This window comes from Panthera pardus, unplaced genomic scaffold, assembly GCF_024362965.1.
Source record: "Panthera pardus isolate Hobbes unplaced genomic scaffold, ASM2436296v1 HiC_scaffold_12, whole genome shotgun sequence".
NCBI lineage: Eukaryota > Metazoa > Chordata > Mammalia > Carnivora > Felidae > Panthera > Panthera pardus.
The window spans coordinates 43366996-43390035 of NW_026526677.1; the positions used below are offsets into that span (position 1 = coordinate 43366996).

General features: G+C 47.0%; 1 long non-coding RNA gene across 1 annotated transcript; it reads left to right on the forward strand.

The window, feature by feature from the left end:
* Positions 1 to 695: 695 nt before the first annotated feature.
* LOC128776099 (uncharacterized) lies at positions 696 to 17893 on the forward strand. Its single transcript, XR_008421026.1, has 3 exons — positions 696 to 989; positions 6912 to 7114; positions 17765 to 17893. It is a non-coding gene; the product is annotated as an uncharacterized LOC128776099 (long non-coding RNA).
* The last annotated feature ends 5147 nt before the right edge of the window (positions 17894 to 23040 follow it).

The following is a 23040-nucleotide window of genomic DNA, read 5'->3' on the forward strand; positions in this document are numbered from 1 at the left end:
TGTATTTAAAAGCCTCATTGGGGAGGGCTCATTGAGAAGGTGACATTAGAGCAGAGAGTTTAGGGAGTAGAGAGTGTGTACCACACAGATATCTGGAGGAAATGTGTCCCAGGCAGAGGGGCCAGGTGTGATAAAGCAGTACGTATGGTGAGGGTATGCCTGGTGTGTTTCAGTAAGGATGCCAGCATGGCCGTGGGGTGAGCAGCCAGGATTAAGAGAACAGTCCAAAAGGTAACAAGAGGCAGGATCACATATGCTTCATTGGTGTTTCCACTGAGTGAACTGGAGCTCATGGAGGGTTTTGTAAGAGGAGTGACGTGATCTGATGTTTTAGAAGGATCCCTCTGGCTGATGCATTGAGACAGATGGTAGGGAGTGTACACAACGTGGGCACCACTGTTCACCCTGCAGCTGCTCCCCAGTCAGAGAGGAAGGCCCCACTCATTGATGCTGCAAATGTTTGGACTCTCGTGGGATTCTGGGCTCTCCTCCAGGCTTGGGGGCTCCAGGCCCATACTGCATCTGTGGGGATGGTGTGTCCTGCTCCCCGCCTTCTGGAGGAGATCAGATCCCACCCTGTGGAGGCAAGATTGCATGGTTTGCTCTCATCCTCTGTAGACTCAGATGCTGGCCTTGCTTCAGAAGCAAACAGATCCTTCTGCTGGGTCCTCACTGCCTTTATCACAGTTGTCTTTATACTAAAGTATACTTTGTGCTGAAATGACTGGCTTTTTTTGTCTGCTTTTCAAACTGACTCTGCAGAAATGGAAACTTCCTCATTTTTATTTTAATCTCAAGCGCCAGCGGAATGTCTAATACAAGTAGGGATTTGTCATATGTTTAAGAACTAAAAGAATGAATGAACAGAGACTGTCTTAGTCTTCTCAAGTTGCTATAGGAAAATACCATAGACTGGGCAGCTTAAACAACAGAAATTTATACCTTGAAGTTCTGGAGGCTCAGAAGTCCAAGATCAAGGTGCCAGGAAGGTGAGTTTCATTCTGATGCCTCTGCTCCTGCCTTGTAGGTGGTGCCATCTGGCTGTGTGCTCATATGACCTCTCCTTTGTGTGCTGAGGAAAGAGCAAGCTCTCTGGTGTCTTCTTATAAGGGCTCTAATCCTATCACTAAGGCCTCACCCTCATGACCTCATCTAATCCTAATGATCTCCCCAAAGTCCCATCTCAAATATCATCACATTGGAGGTTAAGGCTTCAACATATGAATTTAGGGAGGACACAACTCAGTCCACAGCAGAGCCAATGGTTGGACATTATAGAAAATTTCAGCCAATTAAAAAAAAAGATTTAACAGAGCTGTCCAACAATGTCCCATCACTGGGAAGTCAAGCAAGGCTAGATTAACAGCTTGGCAGGGCTACTAAAGACAATCCAGTGAGAATTGAATAAGATCTGGAACACCATTCATTAATGATGATCTTGTGTAAGTTCCGTTTGAAGGATGCAGTAAAAACTATAACATTTCATCTGTGTATTCGGAGGAGAGCCTCAGGGATTTGGAATATCCCATTTGATAGTAGAGTTTGGGGGTAATACTAATCCCACCTCTCTTCATCCTGTAGGTCAGACCGTTTAAGAGAGTAGCTAGAGTCAGAAAGATGGAGCTTATTAGAGAAAATTGCTTGGATCTTTATCCAAACTGACTCCCTAATTCCTCCGGCTCTGGACTGAACCTTTCCCTCTAGTTCTGGGTAGAAGTGGAGGGACTATCACAGACCTTCCAAGTAGACTTCCACAACAGAACTCAGAAAGCGAGAGCTACACATGCCGGTATCCTTATTCCCCATTTCATCTACTCCTTGAGGAGCACCTAGGGGCTGGACAAGGGCCCTGCTTTTCCCTCTTTGGAATAAAGTGGGAATTTGTTCCCCTCAATGAAAAGCTGGGGATGAGGAAGGAGAAATCAGTGTACTGCCCCCAAGCTGTGTGAATGCAACTAGATAGCAAATCAGGCCCTATGAAGGGGGACCTTTGCTGGCATTCCTTGCCCTGAGGTGTCTGGATCCTGTGAAGGGTTAAAAGCAAGAGCTGTGGTTCTGTCTGATGGGGAGGCAGAACTCTCCTCCAATTGAAGCTTTTACTTGAAGACACAATAAAAGACACTGACATGCTGCGTAAGCATTGTTCCTGGCTGTAGTTATTCCAATTATTTTTTATGTTTTCTCCGCAAATGAGGAACATATCAGACACTAACTCAAACACGGAGATACCTATTTATGCTTCAGAACAAACAGTTTAAGGGCATTATATACAGATGTCTAAATATTTAGAAAGTGTCTGTTTATGGGAGCAAAATGAAAAGTACCTGTTTTCATTTGAAGGATTTTATGTGACATTTGCATGTAAAAAAAAAGGCAGGCCCAGTGGCAAAGGGGTGTTAGTGAGAAGTGTGTGCACAGGCATGGAGTTGGCAGGGAGGGAGAGGAGGAGGAGATGTGGGCTGGGGCTGCCCTCAGCTGCCACAGACCCTGTACTGACCCACAGTCGGAGAGAACCGGCACCAATGCGGGGGCCTTGCTTCTCTTTGGGGGTGTTGTAAATAAATGCCTTGAAGACACCAGGGTGTTTCAATGACCTAACTCACAACATCCTCTGTTTATTACACACTCATTTTAGCCCCAAAGGGACATTTAAAGAAAAATAGGATTCTGATTGCTTTGGAAGAGTGTAGTCAAGGGGGATTGTTCGATTACTTGGCGGTGCTCTGGGTGCTCCCAAACCTGAGGTATCGTGACAGCTCAGATGCAAAAGCTGCGAGTTTGACACTTTATCTCACTTGAAGGCAGGTTGCAGACAAATTTAAAAGGCCAATATGATATGTGAAGATACGTATGGTTTTGTTAGGTAGTGAGGTCACTGTTTGCTGAGGTAGTCTAAAACAAGATGACCTCTTGTCAGAGGTATTTTAGGGGGTTAGCCGGATGGCCATGTATCTCCGGCCCTTTTCAGTCCTCGGGACTCTGAGGCTGTGTGATTCAGAGTAGTTCAGGAGGAGCTGTCCCTGATTCTATCTCTGTCCCGGGGGCGTCCTCAGCACCTGACTGGATCTGGGTGTGATGGAGAGAGCCGCAGCTGTCTCTTGAGTAAATGAGAAGTGCTCTCTGTGCTGGGTGTGCCTCAGTGCCCCCCCCCCCAGAGCCCTTGAGGGTCCCAGGCGTAGAGGTTTACACTCCCTGCAAAGGGATCTTTCTCTTGCTCGACTAAGGGAATGGTCTCAGACTTCTCTCCCCTTCTCCAAATGGGGTGGGATCTTGTATCACGTGTTCTTCGCAGAACCAGAATTTGCTGCAGGGTCCTGTGAGGACGGAGACCAGAAGCCCAGGGGCAGGGCAGGATTTCTGGGCATTCTGTTTGTCTGACCCCTCAGTGAGGCAGAGCTGCTCCCGGGGCGTTAGAGAACAATGTCCAAGTGCTGAGTTCCATCAAAGCCTCAGTCAGCCCCCTTCCCCTCAACCATCACAGCACAGAGGTTTAGGGAAAGGCAAAGGGCGTAGCTGAACCAGATGAGGGGCTAAAAAGGCAGAGGTAAAATGCCCAGTGCTACTAGAACCCTTTATAGTCATGACTGAGAGTTGCTCCCTAAAGACACAATATGAATAACTGGGGTACATTCTTGGGGGTTCTGCCAGTGAGGGCAGGACCAAGGATGAGAGAACCTACACTCACCAGGTGGGGACATCCCTCACCATCTGCCCAAGCCTTGTGCCAGAAGGGACAGGCCAAAACAGGGGAAGCAAGAAAAGAGTTGGAGGTTGGGCATTGGGGGTGGTGTGGTGGAGAAAGAGAGCTTAGACCGAGATGGAGATTGCAAGGATCAGCAAGAGGAACTAGTCAGAGAGAGTGGAGAGAAAGAAAGAGACAAAGATGAGATTTCCGTCTCAAATCTCAAGTGCTATGTTCCCTCTACTTCCCTTGGCCTATGGAGGTGAGCTCTGAGGCTGAGCATTCATCTTTTGATGTATGTGTTTGACGTTTTTTCAGTTGCATGTACAAGACAGGCGCTGTCTGTATTCTAGAACGAAGTCCCTGTCCTCAAAGAGCCGGGTGTTCAGTGGTGCCTGAACCTGCCAGACCATAGTGGGGATTTTATACTCAACTTGTCAAAGCCAGAGGTGGCTGGCATCTGGGAGCAGGCCCCTGAGACCAGCTGGGGATCAGGAGCAGGACTGCGGTAACTGGAGAGGACGCTGGCAAACTCCTTAGACGAGCTGGTCTCCTCCTTAGAGGAAACTAGGGAGTGGAGAGGCCACCAGAACCTGGGAGCAAACAGGCCAGACTGGTACTGATAACATCTAGCAAAAAGGCCTAGCTCAAAACCTGAGTTTTGTGGAGGGGGCCTTGGCTGTGGGAGGCATGAGGGGGGAGCCCAGAATCTGGGTGGTAACACAGAGCACCTCCCAGGTCAGCCAGTGGAGAGGCAAGTCGGGAAAAACAGTGGAGTCCCGAACTCAGTGCCGGGGAAGTGACTCACAGACGAGGCCGATAAACAGGGGGAATCAACACTAAGCCCCATTGGACTAGGTTCTGAAGATGCTTAAGGACTTCCTGTCTTCCTGGTCAGATTTGGCTTGGGGCTGGGGCTGGGGCAGGGCCAGGCCAGCAGGTGGGAGCAGGCTGAGCCCTAACTGTGAGTCACTTCGGCCTTTTCCTCTCTTAGCCAGGAAACTGGACACATACGTTGTCGGCTGCTGTTCGTAGGGAGATTGACATTTCCTTGTGCTTGTCCTCACACCCAGACAGGGGTAAAAGGGACAGCCTCTGCCTTGGAAGAGACACGAGCTCATGGCTTGCACAGGACTCTTAAACAGCCAATTGCTATCCACTGTGGCAAGGGCCCTAGGTGGATCTGGCTGGATTTGCTCACACAGAGGGAGAGGCATGTAAATCTGCAGTGGAGTAGATACTCGACCAATGCTCATTGAACAAATTAACAATTTATTATTAGTATCACTACTATCATCTTTATTTAGTTATTTGTATTTTGATTTTTTTGGTGGAGGGAAGAATGGATTAAGAAGGGCATCATAAAATAGGAGAAATCTGATCCTTGCCTTAAATGATGAGTTGGTGAAGAAGATGGGTCCAAGCAGAGGTCCTAACACAGGGGGCTTGGGAAGCGGGGAGTCATTCAGTGTGGTTGGGGGGAGATGAGGCTTAAAGAAGGAGAGTGACGGCAGATGGAGCAAAATCCTGAAGACAGTATTAGTCAGCTTTGACCAGGTAACAAACAAGCACATAAAAAATGAGCATTGGTTTCGTGCACATGTATTTTCAGGTCGCTGGGTTGGCCCTGCTTCAGGCTTGGGGGGAAGTTCAGGTGTGCTTCCACATATCTCCCTGTGGGTCCATGCCAGAGGGTAGCAGCTCTTGAGAGCGCATTCACGGGGAAGGTCAGAAGTTTTCAGAGGAGTAAGTAGAAACACAGGATGCTTCTCAAAACCTAGGCTCGGGAACTGGAAACTGTCACTTTTACCAAGGCAGGTCATGTGGCCATGCCCCAAGAGGTTGAGGAAAATAGGTGGGGTGAGGATAGTGAGTTAATAGTTGGTGAACAATCCTCTAACCTGCCATATAACATAATGCAATTTTGTTTTGATTTGGGAGAAAATGGGGGGGCTGTTGCTAGTCCTTTTTTCAGATAGGATAATTTTAATAGGAGTGTCCAGGAACATTTGCCATAATGCACAGGGACACTTTGTTTGTGCGTGGATGTAGTTAACACACTCTACTTTGTTTACATCTCAGAGTTTCTGCAGGGCAGGGGCTGCGATTCACTTATCTCTCTAACCTCAGCACCCAGTGCGGCACCCGGCACAGAGTAAGTGCTCATAGTATTTGCTGAATAGACAAATGGTCTCTCCCTGTCATCAATGTGTGGTTAAAATTTAATAGGAAATGCACATTTCTCTGCCCCCATTGACAGTTCAAGGTAAGGGTGGGATGGTGAGTGAAGAGCAGGTATGACCCGCTCAGAGGTGGGAAGAAAATTGCTAAGCAGGGAAATCAACAATGGCAGGAGGTGGGTGGCCCAAACCCCAGCTGCTATAGTCAAAGGACTGTTTGATAATGACAGCCAAGAAGGTCTTCTAAATAATGGACTTCTTCCAAGTAACTGTCAACTTGAAAGATACAGATTTCTAATGATAATGGCTAACATATATTGAATGCCTCTTATGTGCCTGACACAATCTTAATACATTTTCTATTTCATTTGATTCGGTCCTCCCTTGGACCACAGTTATTAATAGGGGGCATCACTGAAGGTAACAATAGTTTGTTCATATCGTGCTGGAGTTGCATTTTCACATGCTGAGTCCATGGCAAATGAGGACAAAAATGCCATGTAAATACAACAGAGTGGTGTAAGCACAGCTGATAAAGTCAGCAAATAATGAAGGCAAAGTAAGGTTGAGCAAGTGCAGATGAAAGACTGAGAACGCACTGCAAATACTTCAGCTCTCAAACAAAAACACGACCAGGTCGGTGGACAGCAGACGGCAAAGATTCTGTCTCAGTCACTTTTTGTTCAGAAGTCCATCCATGTTCCAGCAAGGAGACACGTGGGTCCCACGACCCGCCCCCACCCCCCCAACCCCCGCGGCTGCACTATGTCTGATCTTCAGACCCTGGAGGGCAGTGATGTGGTTGTCTAATTCTGATGCCCCACAGCATAGTACTGTAATGGATACATAGTGCATGTCTAGGATCTGAACTGTGGACCTTCATGGGACCCAGAGGCTTAAGAGAATCCATAAACCTCTGAACTAAGTTTCTGCAGACAATGTAGACAGCCTCTTCCTGGCCCCTGTGGTAGACATCTCAGTGATAGAAGCACCTACCACCATAAGGAGGCTTAGGTTAACTACTCTTCTGTTCTCTCTTTCAATATCAGAGCACAGTGTTTCCTCCAGCCCTGTCCCTGCTCCTCACTTCCGGCCCCAGGAAGCAGCCAGATGACAAGAGGCCACTGGGTAAACGTCTCTTGTTCTCTGAAGAGTGTTAGACTGTGAGGATGTACCTCTGAGGTTTTGGGAGGACGAAATGAAGAAGTACAATGGCTGGACAGCATAAGCACTCAGTCCATCGCCGGAAAGGGTATGTGTTTCTCCTAATTATCAGGAATACAAAAAAATGATACAAAGTATTTTTAAACCGTTCTCCTTAGGTTTTCTTCCAGTTCATCTACCAAGTTCACCTTGAGTGGACCCTTCCCCCTCCCCCTTTGTCTCTCTTCCTCCTTCTTTATCATCCTGTCTCAGAAGGGTCTGGGCTTTCTACTGTGCTCCAATCTGCAAGTTCTGTTCTGAGCTGTTGCCTCTTCAGTCTAAGTTGGAAAAAAGCCTACTTATTTTTAAATGAGAACACCGAGGGGATCTATTAGACTATACCAGGTACCTCATACTTTGAATGAGGAAAATGAAGGGCAAGCAGGCTCAAGCAGGAAGCAAGAGAGGACTGGTACAGCCAAAGAACGGTTGGCTTAGAACCATGCTGGAGTCATTGTCTCAAAACAATGAAGTTGACTCTTCCCAACACTTCCGCCAGGTTGCAGCCTGGGGATGCTCCCTGCTGCCACTGGAGGTGATCTCTGAAGGCGAGCCCTTTTTCCTTTTTCATTTCCTACTTTTCGGAGAAGTTTATATGAGGCTAAAAAACTTTTAAAATAGGGATCATCTGGTTAGCAATATCTTGATGTATTAAAATACGAAAAATACAGACACACCACAGAATCCAACTCTCTCCTAGATGGAGATGTGGGAGGTGGTAGGAAGCAGGAAAAAAGGGATGAAAAGAGTAGAGTACTTGGTTCTCCCCCTTGCATAAAGCATCTGTCACATAGCAGGGGGCCGATACCTAAATCTTTCTGTCTTTGCAGCCTCTGCTGAATGACTTCCCTGAGGGATATTTGCCCTGTGGGTTTTAAGCTTTGACCACACTGATCCCTCCTTGGCAGATGAGGCTGGTTGTATTAAGCAAGTTGAGGACAGCCTTGCATTTATGATGTCTTTGCTCCTTGGAGCTGAATATTAAGAAATACCATGGGGGGAGGAAATCAGGCTACACCAAAGAGAGCAAGATGGAAATTGCTCCCTGACTGTTGTGATGTTGAAGTTGTGGCTGCAAAAGCCCAGTACCCCAGTCCCAGCATTGCCCCTGATTCCTTTATCCATTCATTCACTACATGGATTTCAATAGCTATGTGCAAGATACCCTGAAAAGTCCAGGAAAGGGAAATAAGATACATGGCCCGCTAGTGGGAGAGCCAAGGGGGTAAGTCATCCATGACTGTGGGAGTTATTAGAGCAGAGGCAGCCCCAGAGCAAGGTGCACGCACAAAGAAAAGGGTGTGTGATTTGGGACAGTCTTCAGAGAAGAGGTGCCATTGAGCCCAGTGTAAAAACAAATGTCCACATTCAATAGTGTGACAAAAGTATGAACTGTTTTCTGGGTAGAAAGAAGGGCATTGAGAGGGGCATGGAGGAATGAAAATGTCATATTTGGGGAACTCTGAGAATTTCTATTTAGCTTAGGTGCATGGTCTCCACATGGAGGCGTGACAGGGGATGAGACTCGAGAGAAAAACAGGCAGAGTCGCTCTCCAATGTGGGGCAAATCATGCACCACTTAGGACTTTGAGTAAGTTCATTTATATGATGAGACTAGAGTTTCTGTTCTCCCTAATTCATAGGGCTTAGCTTTAGAATTACAGAGGAGAACAAGAGGGGCAGTTCAAGGTCATCTAGTGTAGAGTGTCCTCGCAGCACTTCCACTGGGACGGGGGTCAGTTGCCTCAGGAAGGGGTCCTCAAGTTTGGCCACATAGGGAGAGACCCTATGTCCAGCTTTGGTCAGGGCAGCTGTGCTTTGCTTTGAGTATTGGGCTTCCAGCTATGAATCGAAGGAGAAAAGGTGAGGTTCTGCTGCTAGCAGGTGAAGTTCGAAAATCACTGGGCTAGTGCAAGCCTCCTACAAGAAAATTGACTTGTGGGATCCAGTGAGACAATCAGACTGGGTTTCACAGCACCAAAGCCACATTCCCACAAGGATTTTCTTAGGCAGGCTCCAGCCAACAAAATCTTCCACAACACTTAAAAGACAAAAGATCAAAGTGGAAAAACAAATGCTAATGCCCCCAGCCTGCTGCCCCCCTGCTGGGCCCAAGAGGTTCAAAGCTTACAGACCAGGGAGGGAAAGCCCAGCCCCTCCTATCACCTGGGCTCCCTGCTGCTTTTCTGACCAGCACCCCTGCCCCTCCTTCCACGTGGCTTTCCAGACCCACTTGGGTCTCCTGACACCCTTGGACAAGAGAGGGTCCCGGAGGACCCTGTCTCCTGAATGTCCCCCTACCACAGAGAGGTGTGTGCCTGGGGTTAACAGCGGTGGACAGATAACGCTTCCATCTGTTCAAAACATGTTTACAAGGTGTAGGCAGAGAGAAAGCCTGACAGTACACACACTTGAAACTGCTGAAGAATTTTGTTAAGTGCTCTGTGTGTTTTTGGGCAACCCACTCCAGTTTTCTGGGTCTCGGCTTTCCGCTTTTGGAAATGAGCAGCTGGCGGAGTTATTTCCAAGGTCCTTATCGGCTGACGCATGCAGCTCAGCCTTGTTCTTTTCTCTTCTCTTAAGGCATTCTTTGCAGAGAGTTTTCCCACAAGGAAAGTGCTTCAGAGGAGAAAATATGTCAGGTATGTGTTCCCTGTGGTTATTTTAGGACAGTTTGGAGAAACAGGGATTGTGAAAGATGGAAAGGGGAAGAGGAAGAAGAAATCCTATGCCAAGTCTGGCGGGAATCCCCCGCTCCATTTCAAGAGTGGAAAGGACCCCTGTGTGGGCTCCGAGCCCCTTACAGAAACCATGGAAGCCCAGAGATGGCTTGATCTGTTCAGGGTCTTGATTTACCCAGGCTGGCCCTGGTAATGCCACTGGACCACCATGAAATTCGAGTTGGGATGCATCTCAAGATTAAGTGGCAATGAGTACAGAGTGAAAATTAGTGAGAGGCCACCATCTATGTGCCTTGTGCTTTTGTAATTCCTGCTTTAACCATTCTTTTAATGCTCATAAAAATTCAGGTCAGTCACTTTTACGCTGTTATTTTAAAAAGCCTCCTCCAGGCAGGGCTGATGTATACTGGTCCGCACAGATAATGCCAAATGGGTTGTTTACACCTGATTTTTGATCTGATGATCAGTGCAATTCTGTGCAATACCAGATGATTACATATTTTTAATCCCTCCCAAACCTCCTTGAGCAGGAGAGTAGCAGACAGATACCCTCAGGAAGACTTCTCTTACTACTCTAAAACTTACCGCCTACTATGTGTCAGATCTTTCCAGGTGACTGTAGTTCCTAAACATCAGGTCCTCTACAGCATGGTGCTGTCAGGAAGGAACTATGATTCCCCTGTATTATCAAATCCTAGAAAGGGCTCAGTTAGAAAAAAAGGCTATAGAACTAGCCCTGACCAAATCCCAAAGTTCCTTCTGCTGGACTAATTCCCTCTCCTCGCTGACTTCTGGGTGGAGCCCACGTGGACTGTATTCCACAAATTGTTTACAAGTCCCTGAAAGGGAAGGGACTGGCAACAGCAGGGAACCAAGTCCTCCTAACCTTGGTTTATCCCTTTGTAAAAAAAAAATTTCTTAAATGTTTTATTTGTTTTTGAGAGAGAGAGACAGAGTGCAAGCAGGGGAGAGGCAGAGAACAGGGGAGACAGAATCCAAGGAGGCTCCAGGCTCTGAGCTGTCGGCACAGAGCCTGACACGGGGCTCAAACCCATGAACCGTCAGATCATGACCTGAGCTGAAGTCAGATGCTCAACTGACTGAGCCACGAGGGCTCCCCTATCTTTTCTTTACTCATCTTTGGGGGAAGAGGTTACCTTCCCTTTGAAGTTTTGTTTTCAGATCTTTTTTTTTTTTTTTTTAGAATTTCCTCCAATCTCTTTTGTTGCCTCTACCACTATTTGTATGTCAGCCATTACAGTCCCCATAACCCTTCTCTATATTACTCTCTTTAAAATGTCTGCTCCAGGGGCGCCTGGGTGGCTCAGTCGGTTAAGCATCCGACTTTGGCTCAGGTCATGATCTCGCGGTCTGTGAGTTCGAGCCCCGCGTCGGGCTCTGTGCTGACAGCTCAGAGCCTGGAGCCTGTTTCGGATTCTGTGTCTCCCTCTCTTTCTGCCCCTCCCCTGTTCACGCTCTGTCTCTCGCTGTCTCAAAAATAAATAAACGTTAAAAAAAATTTAAAAAAAAAAATGTCTGCTCCAACCAGACTGGATCTCCTCTAAGAAGGGACCAAGTCTTATTTGTCTCTGCCTTCCCAGTGCCTAAGAGTGCCTAGCACATAACAGGCTTTGTAAATACTTGTAAAATAAAAAACAGAATAACCGAATAATAATTAAAAAAAGAATAAATAAACAACCCCATCCCCATTCCCCGCTCCATGAAGGTATTACCAAGTTATGTTGCCTGCCTGGCTTCTGGTAGCATTTGTCTTCCAGATCCCTGTGGTAGGTGATAATTCATTAGAATTAGGATTAGCTGGAGTGTCAGAAAACTCTGAAATATTGCTGGCTTAATCATAATGAAAGTTTATTCCTTTCTCATGTGACAGTTTGGAAGAAAAAGACAGGGTTTGCATAAGTGATCTATGGTGTGTTTCTATCTTACTATGCACTACCTTCATTGCCAAGGTCACTTTATGACCCAGGATGGTTACACTAGCTCCAGCCATCACATCTGTATTCCATCCTGCAGAAAGTAAGGAAGTATAATGAAGAGCCTAACACTTCCCTGTAAGGACACTGCTAAAAGTCATACATTTCATTTCTAGGTGAATCTCATTAGTTGAACGTGAGTCACGTGACCATGCCTTGCTGCCAAAGAGGTTGGGAAATGTGGCGTTTATTCAGCAGCCTCCTAGAATGTGGAGGGTTGTGTTAATAGAGAAGAACAGAGACTGAAAAACAACATACTATTTCTCTTATAGGAACCACTTAAAGCTTCTTGGTTTTGTTTTTTAGGGTTTTGTTTTGTTTTGTTTTTTGCTTTTTTTTTTGGTAAAGGAGTGACTGGGTCAAATCAGTAACTTAGACTAAAATGGCTCCTGGAAAGCAGAAGGGATTAGAGAAAGACTGGAGGCAGAGAAACTAGGGGGAGGTAGTTGTACATATCCAAGCAGAGATGAGGGGGACATGAACTTAGTAGCAAAGGGATGGAAAGAAGGAGATGGATTTTGAAGCCATTTGGTGGTAAAGCAGGCGATGCCTGGTGACGTTGGGTGTAGAGTAAGGGGACAGGGAGTTGAGAATTAGCTAAGGCTTCTGCCCTGGGGCCCTGGAAATAGGGCAGTCATATGCTGATTTGGAGAAATGCAGGCAAACCTCCGGTGAGTGCTGTTCTGCACACTGATTTTGACTTGAGACTCTTAAAGAGCTGGGCACCTCCCCAAAAGGAAACTTTAGGGGTCCCCAGAGCAATCGGTAGGGGATGGGCAGTTAATCCAGTTGGAATGAGTACAAGGGAGCAGAAAGCCCAGTCGGGGCGGGGGTTCACATCCCTGTCGTCTCCCTGGTACTGGAGTCACCGCCCTGTCAGTGGGCCCCCACTATCTTAGACGCTGCCAACCAATTCTCCCGAGTTCCAAGACAGAAGCGATTTCAAATTCCCTCTAATTAAAAGGAGCATATCAGTGTGTGCCTGGAGTCCCGCTGCTGCTGGAGAGGGGAAGGGGCTTCCCAAATCCACCGCCAAGCCTCCAGGCTGACTCCAGAGGGAGGGAGGAGCTGGGACGGCTGGGGAGGGGCAGCCACGTGCCAGCTGGCTGTGCCAAGTGTAGGAGCAGCACGCCTGGGGTTCTGCCATGTGTTTGTTTATTTGGTTTGGCTGCTGTAAAACATACACACACAGACTCACAGCCTCGGGGCCTGTGTACAGAGCCCACGTTCAGTTCTTAACTAAAATCAGGAACAGCGTGGGGGAAAAGGAAGCTCAAATAGGAAGATAACAGATAGCAGAGTTCATTCACTCACTCATTCATCCATTCATTCATTCAGCAAAAGGATGCCAGGTACTATGCAAGGCACTGGGGCAATGATAAAATTCAGTTCCCGAGAAACTCAGACAGTGAAGGGGAACAGAAACCAGGAAAGAGGCCATTTCAGCCCAAAGTGAGAGGCACTTGATACAGATTACAGCCCGCGTCTGGTCTGGTCATTTCCTGGATTAAGATCTGACCCGTGCTCCCTTGTGTCTAACCAGACTTTCACAGGCCCAGCAATCCCCCCCTCCAGCCCCTCACCCCTGGTTCAAGCTCATGGAAGTCGAAGCAGCTCCCCTCCCTCAGGTCTCCCCTCTGCAAGCTCATTCCCCCTGTTTGCAAGGTCCTTCTTGCTCTCTGCCACTTCTTACTTAGACTTAAAGGTCCAGTTGAATCCTCTGGGGCGGTCATCACAGACCATGCTCTGGGTCCTCACCGCATTTCTTTATGGCTGACTCTTCTCAACTCCTACTGCCATGGTTCACCTGCCCATTTCCCCCATGGCCTGTGAGCCACTCAAGCAGAGAAGAATCTTGTCCACATCTCTATTCTGGCAGTTAATCGATGCCTGGCACAGAAACACTCTTAATAAATGCCTGACCGAATGAATGGACATAATTTAGTGCCACTGTGGATTGCCTCAAATGTGCCACAATTAAAATGCACTTGGATGCTGGAGTCAAACCCCAACTCCATCACCTCTGACTAGCCATGTCCCTTCTCCCAGCCTCAGTTCGCTATTCTTAAACTGAAGCCAATACTGTTCCATGAGTGCGACTTACGTGAGAAAGCTTTCTGTCATGTGTGGTCACCTTTATTTCTCTAACATTTGTGGAGATTTTATTTATTACATTTATTATAATCAGTCATCTAAGGGATGCCTGGGTAGCTCAGTCGGTTAAGCGTCTGACTTTGGCTCAGGTCATAATCTTGCGGTTGGTGGATTCCAGCCCCGTGTCAGGCATTGTGCTGACAGCTCAGAGCCTAGATCCTGCTTCAGATTCTGTGTCTCCCTCTCACTGTCTTTCCCCTACTCATGCTCTGCCTCTGTCTCTCTCTCTCTCTCTCTCTCTCTCTCTAAAATAAACAAAAATAAAAAAATTAAAAAATAATAATCATTAGAAGACAGAGCTCTAATCAGTGAGGGCTTTTAAGATGGGCACTGTGGGACGCCCCTGAGAGGCATGTCTCAAGAATTTTCCCCTGAGTTCAAATTCTTGAGATGTGCCCCTCAGGGGTGTCCTAGAGTGCCCATCTCTAGAGAACACCTCTGTTCGTCCATGCATTTTCTATGGGCGAGGCTGTCCTGACCACTCCCACTCTGGACATCTCCTCTGACCACTGCTCTTGGCAGGCAACAGTGCACAGTAGTTAAGAACATGGACTCTGGAACCAGACAGCATGAGTTCAAATCCATCTTCCCCTTGACTGGCTCCTTCTTTCTCTCCTGATTGGAGCACTCTCCCATTTCTGGACTTGGATGGAATGCCACACCACAGGCATGGAACCTGGTTTTCTCAAAGTACTGTTTTCAGACCAGGGCATTAGGGAATCCAACCCTGAGCTACACTTTAGAGGGTTCTACTGTGGCCCACCCAGGCCAGTCCCCTTAAAGAGAAGGATTTGAGGAACTAAGGGGATGTGTCAGCCTAGAGTCCTCACCCTCTTCTGGTAGACTATGGTATGGGCATCTGAGACTCCATAATTCTAGCTTAAATGCCCCTGAGTCTGCTTTAAGGCCTACAGTGGCCTATAGTCCCTGGGGAAACCCCACCTTCATTGTGAACACCTCTAGGTCTGAAGGGTGGCCAAGAGGTGGCTGTTTGTAGAGGTTGTAAGCAGAGAGGAGTTCCCACACATAATGTAGGAGTGGGGAGAATTGGGGGAGGTCATAGTCTAGGGGGTCAGAGGTGAGCTCTACTATACCTAAGCAGGAGTGGCATAGACTTCTGAGAATTCTAAATTCTAATGTGGCCTCTCAGGTCTTTACAAAGGTGTATGTGACAAGATAGAAACACTTTACTCACCCAGTTTGTTTTCTTCATGTCGAATATTCAGATATTTAAGTGTATGGTATATGAGCTTCTCTATCAGTCAACTTGTGCTGCCTTGGCAAAATACCATGGCTGGGTGGCTTAAGCAACAGAAATTTATTTTCTTGGGACACCTGGGCGGCTCAGTCGGTTGAGCATCTGACTTGGGCTCCGGTCATGTTCTCATGGTTCGTGAGTTCAAGTCCCATATCAGACTCACTGCCGTCAGCATAGAGCCCGCTTCAGATCGTCTGTCCTCTTTGTGCCCTTCCCCTGCTTGTACTCTCTCAAAAATAAATAAATATTTTTTAAAAAAGAAATTTATTTTCTCACAGTTCTGGAGACTTAAACCCAAGAGTAAGATGTCGGCAGGACTGGTTTCTTCTGAGCAAGCCTGTCTGCTTGGCTTGTAGATGGCTGCCTTTTCACAGGTGTGTGCATGTGTCCCTACTGTCTTTTTGTGTCCAAATCTTCCCTTCTTATAAGGACACCAGTCAGATTAGATTAGGGCCCACCCTGAGGGCCTCATTTTAACTTGATCGTCTCTTTAAAGGACTATCTCCAAGTAGAATCACTTTCTGAGATACTGGTATTTAGGGTTTCAACATATGAATTTTGGAGGGACATCATTTAGCCCACATCAGCCATTCTAGAGTGCTATCTGTTTGTAGACTGACCAATCTATCCAGGTTTGCTGGGACTTTCCTTGTTTTGACACTGATATTCCCACATCCCAGGATATCCCTCAGGACCAGGCAAACTGGGAAGACTCAGGACACTTGATTGTCCAGAACGCTTACCTGAGTCTTTGGCAAAATGTAAGGACTCGAAAGACCAGACAAACCCAACAGGTATCCAGAAGTGAACTTTGACATCCATTTACTTCCTCAATCCTCACTTCAGCCTTGTGAGGTAGGTGGGACAGGAAATAATATTACAGTTACACAGAGGGGGAAATAGGATCAGAAAAGTTCATTTTTTCTCTTGGTCCTATTTATCTTTCTCCTGGTTCTTTCATTACTGGGTACTTCCTAGGCCAAAAGCCAGGCAATCACAGTATATGTTTCATGTCACCTGTGCCCAAGGGTCTGAGCGAGAGGTAAGTACCAGGATGTATCAGTGAATGAGTACTGATGTATACCTACACTCATTTGAATTAAAGAAATTAAACAATCACACTTGCACTATGTGGGGAGAGGGGGGTAATAGGTGGGCCACACTCTGGGCCTTGTAGAGCGAATTCCTCCGACTGGAAAGAAGGGTGGGTGGGAGGGAAGCAGGGAGAGATGCAGGCTGTGTTTGATGATCTGCTCTGAAAGGCAAGGAGGAAGCCATTGATTAGTGAGCTTTGTTTGATGTGCTCAAGGATCAAAGGGACAAACACCATGCGCAAAGATGAAAGTTGACCTGGAAACCCTGCGTCCCAGCCACTGGGATGCCAGGCTGCTCTGGGCCCATGGGTCACAAAGGACTCTTACAGAAATCATGGGCAAGATTGCAAGCCCACCTGTTCCTCAACTTGAACCCTGACCCTCTTCCCACCACTGTCTTTTAGAAGGGCTTCCTCTTGCCCCTTGGGCCCTCTCTGGAGTAACAGAAGCCCAGGGCTGTAAGGGGGCCCAAGGTTACCGCTGCAGGGATGGAGGCTTACTTGTGAGCAAGTAAGTAATAGTGTGCAATGGACGCTATGGTGAGGCTGAACTTGGGGAAATGAGGGTCTACCGCCAAGAAATCATTAAACCTATCTGAGGGGGGGTGGGGGATGAGGCACAGAAGATGACCCAGCTGAGGTCTCAAGGAATAAAGTGGTAGTTGGGATAGGTTTTGTTTTTCTTTTGGGAGGTGGAGAGGAGAAGCAATGTAAAAAGCCAAGGAGGTGATAGACCACAGAGTACACTGGGGACCAGCCAGTATTAACTGAACAACTAACCTGTGCCAGGACCTAGATCATCTCAGGAATCCTAAAGGCATCCGAGCAGGTAGGCCCTAGGATTATTCCATTTCATAAGGGTGGAAAATGAGGCTCACAAAGGTTGAGTAACACGCCTAAGGACAGTTGGCATCTAGCAGAGTCAAGATTTGAACCCAGGCCTGCCTACTTGAAAATGTGGCTTCTTTCCAGTAGAGGCACGGTCATATCCATGTTTAAGTGTCCCTCTGGTCCTCATGTAGAGGGAAGAGCAGGAAGTAGGGACAGACAGATCAGATAGGATATTACTGAGTAGTGTTAGGCAGCCAGTACAATCTCCCAGGCCACAATACGAGATGTGCAAAAAACTGAACTTTATTTTCTATGAACTTGAACCCAAATCCACTCTTGGCAGAAGCTTAATCTTAGTTCAGATATTTTTCCTTCTCTTTCTGCTGTACAAGGCTGTATTAAGTTCTGTGTGGAGAAGAGTTTCTATAGCCTGAAGCTGTGGGGTGAGGACAGGATGGGGATGGGGGGACAGTGGCGGCTCTCATCTGTTTATGCTGGAATCTGCTGGGACACCCAGCTCTTACCCGGCACAAGCCTCATTCACACAGGTCATTGTGCAGACTTTGCATCTAGACAGCAGGTGCTTTTGGTCCATAGCATTCAGACTATTCTGGAGGTTCATTGGGTCTGGAATAGGCCTTATGTCTAATTTCCTAAGCAGTTTTACCAACCATTCTGTTCCCATCAGGTGCGTCACTGAACTCTGGATGCTGCCATTTTGTCAGGCTAGAGATGGGAAGTGAGGCACAGGCCCTGCTTGCTCTCAGATCCAGCACTGAAGGGGAGAGCAATCACCTCCTCCACACCCTGGGCTCAGCTGGGCAGGTAGGACACAGGGACCCCTCTCAGAGACCCACACAGACATCCACTTGGTTCATTTGCTCTCCGACTCTCTGCCTGTTCTCCCAACTCAGTTAAACCTTATCCTTGCAAAAAGCATTCTAATTTCTTGTTTAGGCTTGGGTTTGGCTGCTATCCCAATAATTAACTTACTTACTTCTCTGCGCGTTTCTACTATAACTCCCTTACTTTGAGGCAATGGATGTTCAGGCTTGATGTTCTAGTTTTGTTTTGTTTGTAATTTTTTAAATGTTTGCTTACCTTTGAGAGAGTGCATGCATGTGCACAGGAGCGGGGATAGGGCAAAGAGAGAGGAGAACAGAGGATCACAAGCAGGCTCTGTGCTGACAGCAGAGAGCCTGATGTGGGGGTCAAACTCACAAACCTAACGGTAAGATCATGACCTGAGCAGAAGTCGGATGCCCAACTGACTGAGCCACCCAGGTGCCCCATTGGTGTTCTAGTTTTAATGAGGGGAAGACTGAGGGATGTGTAGGAATGCAAATGGGATCAAAAAATGCTGAGGTTAAAATTTCTGATTATTATTCTGTTAATACATACAAGATATTTGAGGTTCTGAATTATGACAGTGACATTGGGGAAAGCAGTGAGGGGTTGGCTTAGAGAGAATTTCAAGAGTCAGAAGCCAGATGTTTTGGTGACTGTTAGATGTGGAGGATGAGGGAGAGGGATGACTTCTGTGTCTCATTCAGTTGTTAATTCATCCCTCATGAGTCTTCTCAGAATGTTTGGAATCAGCCACCAGGAGCCAGGCCAGGCTATGCTGGGCTACAGCATACACAGCCAAATCAAGGGTACTGGGTTACTGAGGTCTTGCCCCATATTTGGTTTCCTTTTGTTATTTACTTAGCCTCCTCACTTTTTCGGAGATGAATAGACACTAAAGCCTGCTGCAAACCAAAGTGGCTCAGCCTAGGGTTCATTCCAAGCCCAGGACCCAGAGAACCCCAGTAATAGGAGCGGGGCACAGATTGGCTCCCACCTAAGCCATTGCATGTTCAATTCTATAGTCAGGAATGGGCCTGATGAAGGCCCAGAAGAAGAAATGATGGCTCTAAGCATGGCGAGAAAGCTTTTATGGAAAAGATCCATTGTTAAAGGGGTGAGGTGGTAGAGATACTGACTTTGCTCAGAGGAATCTAGGTCCCCACATCTAGATCTCAACCGGAGTCCCAGAAGAACACGTTCTAGGAGTAGGGGGAGGGGGGAGGGGGAGTGGCTTGCCATGGAGGCCAAGGGGGCAAATATGAGGGCACATCACAGATTATAAATACATAAATAATATGTTAAGTGGTGGTAAGTGTGATGAAGAAATGTCAGTAAGAGAAGGGTGCAAAATATGGCAGGTGTGGGACAGTGACATTTAAAATGAGAGAAAAGACACAGATAGCATTTTGGAGAGAATCAAATGAAGAGAAAGAAAAAGTCCCAGGAGTCCTTAGTGAAGAGGGATCATCAAGTGCAAAGATCCTGTGGCAGCCCCAGGTTTGATGTGCTCAAGGTGCAGCAGGAAAGGCAGTGGGACTGGAAAGGAATGGACAAAGGAGGAGGCAAAAGGTGAACTTGTAGAGCGGGAGGTCCAGGCCGTGGAAATCCTGAATGCATGGTAAGGACTGTGTATTTTTTATCTTTATTTTTTTTTAGTAAGATGGGAAGCTGCTGGAGATTTTTGAGTAAAGAAACTATATGATTAAACTACATTTTGACAGATTACCCTCATTACTGTGTGGAGGTCAGAAGTATGGTGACCAGTCTGGAAACGGATCCAAATTGCAAATGGGAAAGGAGAGAGAGAAGGTGGCTTTTACCAGAGTGGTAGCCATGGAGACAATGAGAGATGAAAAGTTTTGGGCTACATTTTTAATCAATTTGCTGATATCTAGGTATGTGAGGGAAAGAGGAATACACAGGAACATCAGAGTACTGAAGAAAGATGCTGCTATAAGATCAAGTTCACTGGAAGATTCTGTGTCTTTGAGATTAGGACACATGACGACATTTATTGGGGAGGGCTTTCAGGAGCAATGCCTGTGAGTGAGGGAAGGATGTTGGAGAGGGGAAGATGTTGCACTGTGATGCAGTTGCAACAGAGGCCTCAGCGGATCCCATGGAAAGTTCTGGAACTGAGATAACCCTTTATTGTCTCATTTGGGGCAAAGGAGCTAGACATGTATACCCTATGCCAATCCATTAAGAGCAGGGAGTCCCTTCCAAGATGTAATTGGAGGCAGGCTGTCCCCAGGGAGGTGGCTTCCTTCTGCTGAAGGCAATTCCTGGAGACAGATTCTGCTGTGAGCCATCAGCAGCCAATATTCCAGGCAGCTGGCGAGGGGTGCCTGAGGGGAGAAATGGGGAGGAACCGCGCTGTCCCTATAGGTGCCCAGTCCTGGTCTGGTGTGGGGAGGCTCAGGGGGATTTCTGGGAGGAGCTGATACATGGGCTGGTGCTAAAGGACCCCATGCAACTTTTCTTAGTCATGTGATTGTGACCATGAAAGAGAAGGTATTTGAATGAATCCCAGGCTTGGGCACCAAAACTGTTCTATTTACTCATTTGTGAAATCTTTAACTAAATTCAAATCTGATATCAGTTGCCTTTTAAACTAAAGTGTTTTTAGCTTCCAAAATTATAATAAATCTCTCTGATTCACATCTAGGCATATATATGTATATAATTTATTAATTCAGAACACATATCTATTTGTTGAGGCAAAATTGATATTTCAACTAGTTCAAATTTCTGGCAACCAAGTATTCCTCATTGAACAGAAGTCTAACGTGCTGATATTTTTAATAGCTCTTAGGGGCAGGGAGGGCTTTCCAAGAGCTGACATAAATCCTGTTTGCTACAATTTTGGACATTTCCTCTAGATTTTTCTACAGAGGAGTTGGAGAATGGCTGGCATCAGGATCTGTGTAATAAGCTATTTCTGCACTTAAAGCCTACTTATGAGGATGATTCTCACCTTTCTGGGAGTAAGATATTGGATTCAGGCCCTGGAAGCTGGCAGAATATATTATAAAGAGCGTGTGCTCCTGTATGAGTGAGTGTGTATATATGTGTGCTTATGTGCTTGCATTGTTAGGTATGTGTATGGCTCTGTGTGTGTGTGTGTGTGCACATGTGAGTGTGTTTGCAGGCAAGTATGATGAGTGGAAGGGAGCATGTTGTATGAGTATTTTGCTTGTTTAGGTGTGTGTGTGAATCTGCATGTGTGGAGGTGTGTTTATAACACACGCACGTCCAGGTGGGTGATTCAGGTGTGTGTATATATTTAGGTGTGTGTATATGTGTTTGCATGTATGTATATATGAATGAGAGTGGACACGTGTGGGCATGTCAACAGTTCTCTTGGCTGCATGAGGTAATCCGATTCACGGTTCCACGGCAGGAATAGAAATGCCAAGGTCAGATTTCTTGCCTGCAGCAACTTTCCTCTAGTGATCCTGCTCCAAACATTTTCCTTAGGGGCCTCTCCAGTTCTTCCCTCTCTTCCCACCAGGGGTCGATGCCCAAAGGGGCTTCAGGCAGCTTCCTGGCCTTTGGAGCTGCCTCTCTGATGTCTGCCCCAGGAGCCTTGGCTGTGGCAGTCCTGTCATGTTGGACCCTCTGCTGTCACTGCCAAAGTGACAATTGATGATCAGGACTGGAGCTGTCCAGAAACCCAACTTCTGCAGGGCCCTTTGATCTGCCCAGCCTTGGAGTGGAGCAGGGCCTGGCACAGGCGCCTTTGATGGGGCCTGGCCAATGAGGGGGCTGCAGGCTGGCCCAGCCTGTCCCCACAGCCTTTGATGCCCGCCCCACCCTGGAAGGGTCAGGCTGCAGAAGCAAGCAGGTTGGGGTCGGAGCCAGCCAAGCTACTCCCTATACTCTGGCTTCTGTGGAAAGTCACCGTCTGGGCACTTGGCCTGGTGATGCTCGAACCTCAGGATGCAGAAGCCAATTCTTAGAAACATTGCTCTTTCAACCACCCATTTATGGATTCAGCTAGTATTTATGGAGCACTTACAGAGTCGGCAGGGCAAAGTCATTACATGTACAGTTCTTCAAGCCAGAAAGCTTCAATTAAACTTGGCTAATTATTAGTTGTCCCGACTTGGGCGAGTTAAGTGAGTTGCATGTTCCCCTCTGTATCTCCATTTTCTCCTTTCTTATGGGGTTGTTGTAAGGACCACAGTGGGTAGTGCACATAAGGTGCCTGACACCTATTAAGCCCTGACGTGTTGACTGTTATCACTGCAAGGAGGCTGCATGGTTGAGTGGTGAAGATGCATCAGCTCTGGAGCTGTGTGATCTGGGTTCAAATCCCATGGCCCCATTCCATTCTAGTTAACTTACCTCGTAGGATTATTATGGAGATTAAACTGGTACAAGGGCCCGCCTGCACAGGGCCATGAAAGTCGTTGCTACCTGTGCAATAAATCTTCCATCTTCAATATTTTTGCCCCATCCCCACCCCTGAGAGATCATGTCCAGTCCTGTAGTTTTAACTGCACTCCCTGACTTCCAGGTCCCAAATTCTATCATCCACTCCTCTGTTTAAATTCTTTTGGTGGATTCCATTATCCTGGGAATAGTCTAAACCACTTGACATGGCATTCCAGGCTCCCTCCCACCTGTCCTCTGCTTATCTCCTCAGTATCCTAACTCCTCTTCCCACCTCCCATGTGCCCACCCTCCAGACATACTGGGCTAATTACAGGCCATGGAAATGTAGGTTCTTCTGCACCTTTATGTGCTTGACACTGTTGTCCTTTTGCCTGGAATACCATCTTCTGCACTCATGGCCTGTGAAAACCTTCTGTTTCTTCAAGACTTAAATCTCAGACCCTTCCTATAAAAAGCTTTTAATCACTCACCACATAGTTCAGTTAGCCATTACTTCTTTCATGCTCCTCTCTAGACCTAGGACACGCGTTGGTTCCTATGACATGGTAGGGTACCTACTGGTCCACTCCCCTTATAGACTGTGCAGTCTTTGAGTGAGATCCTGAGCTGTTCGCTCTGGATAACCAGCTCTGAACACAGCACATGAACACATGAGCACATGAACACTTGCCCAATGGCTTAATTCAATCCCTCTGTCCTGCGTGTCTGGTCCAC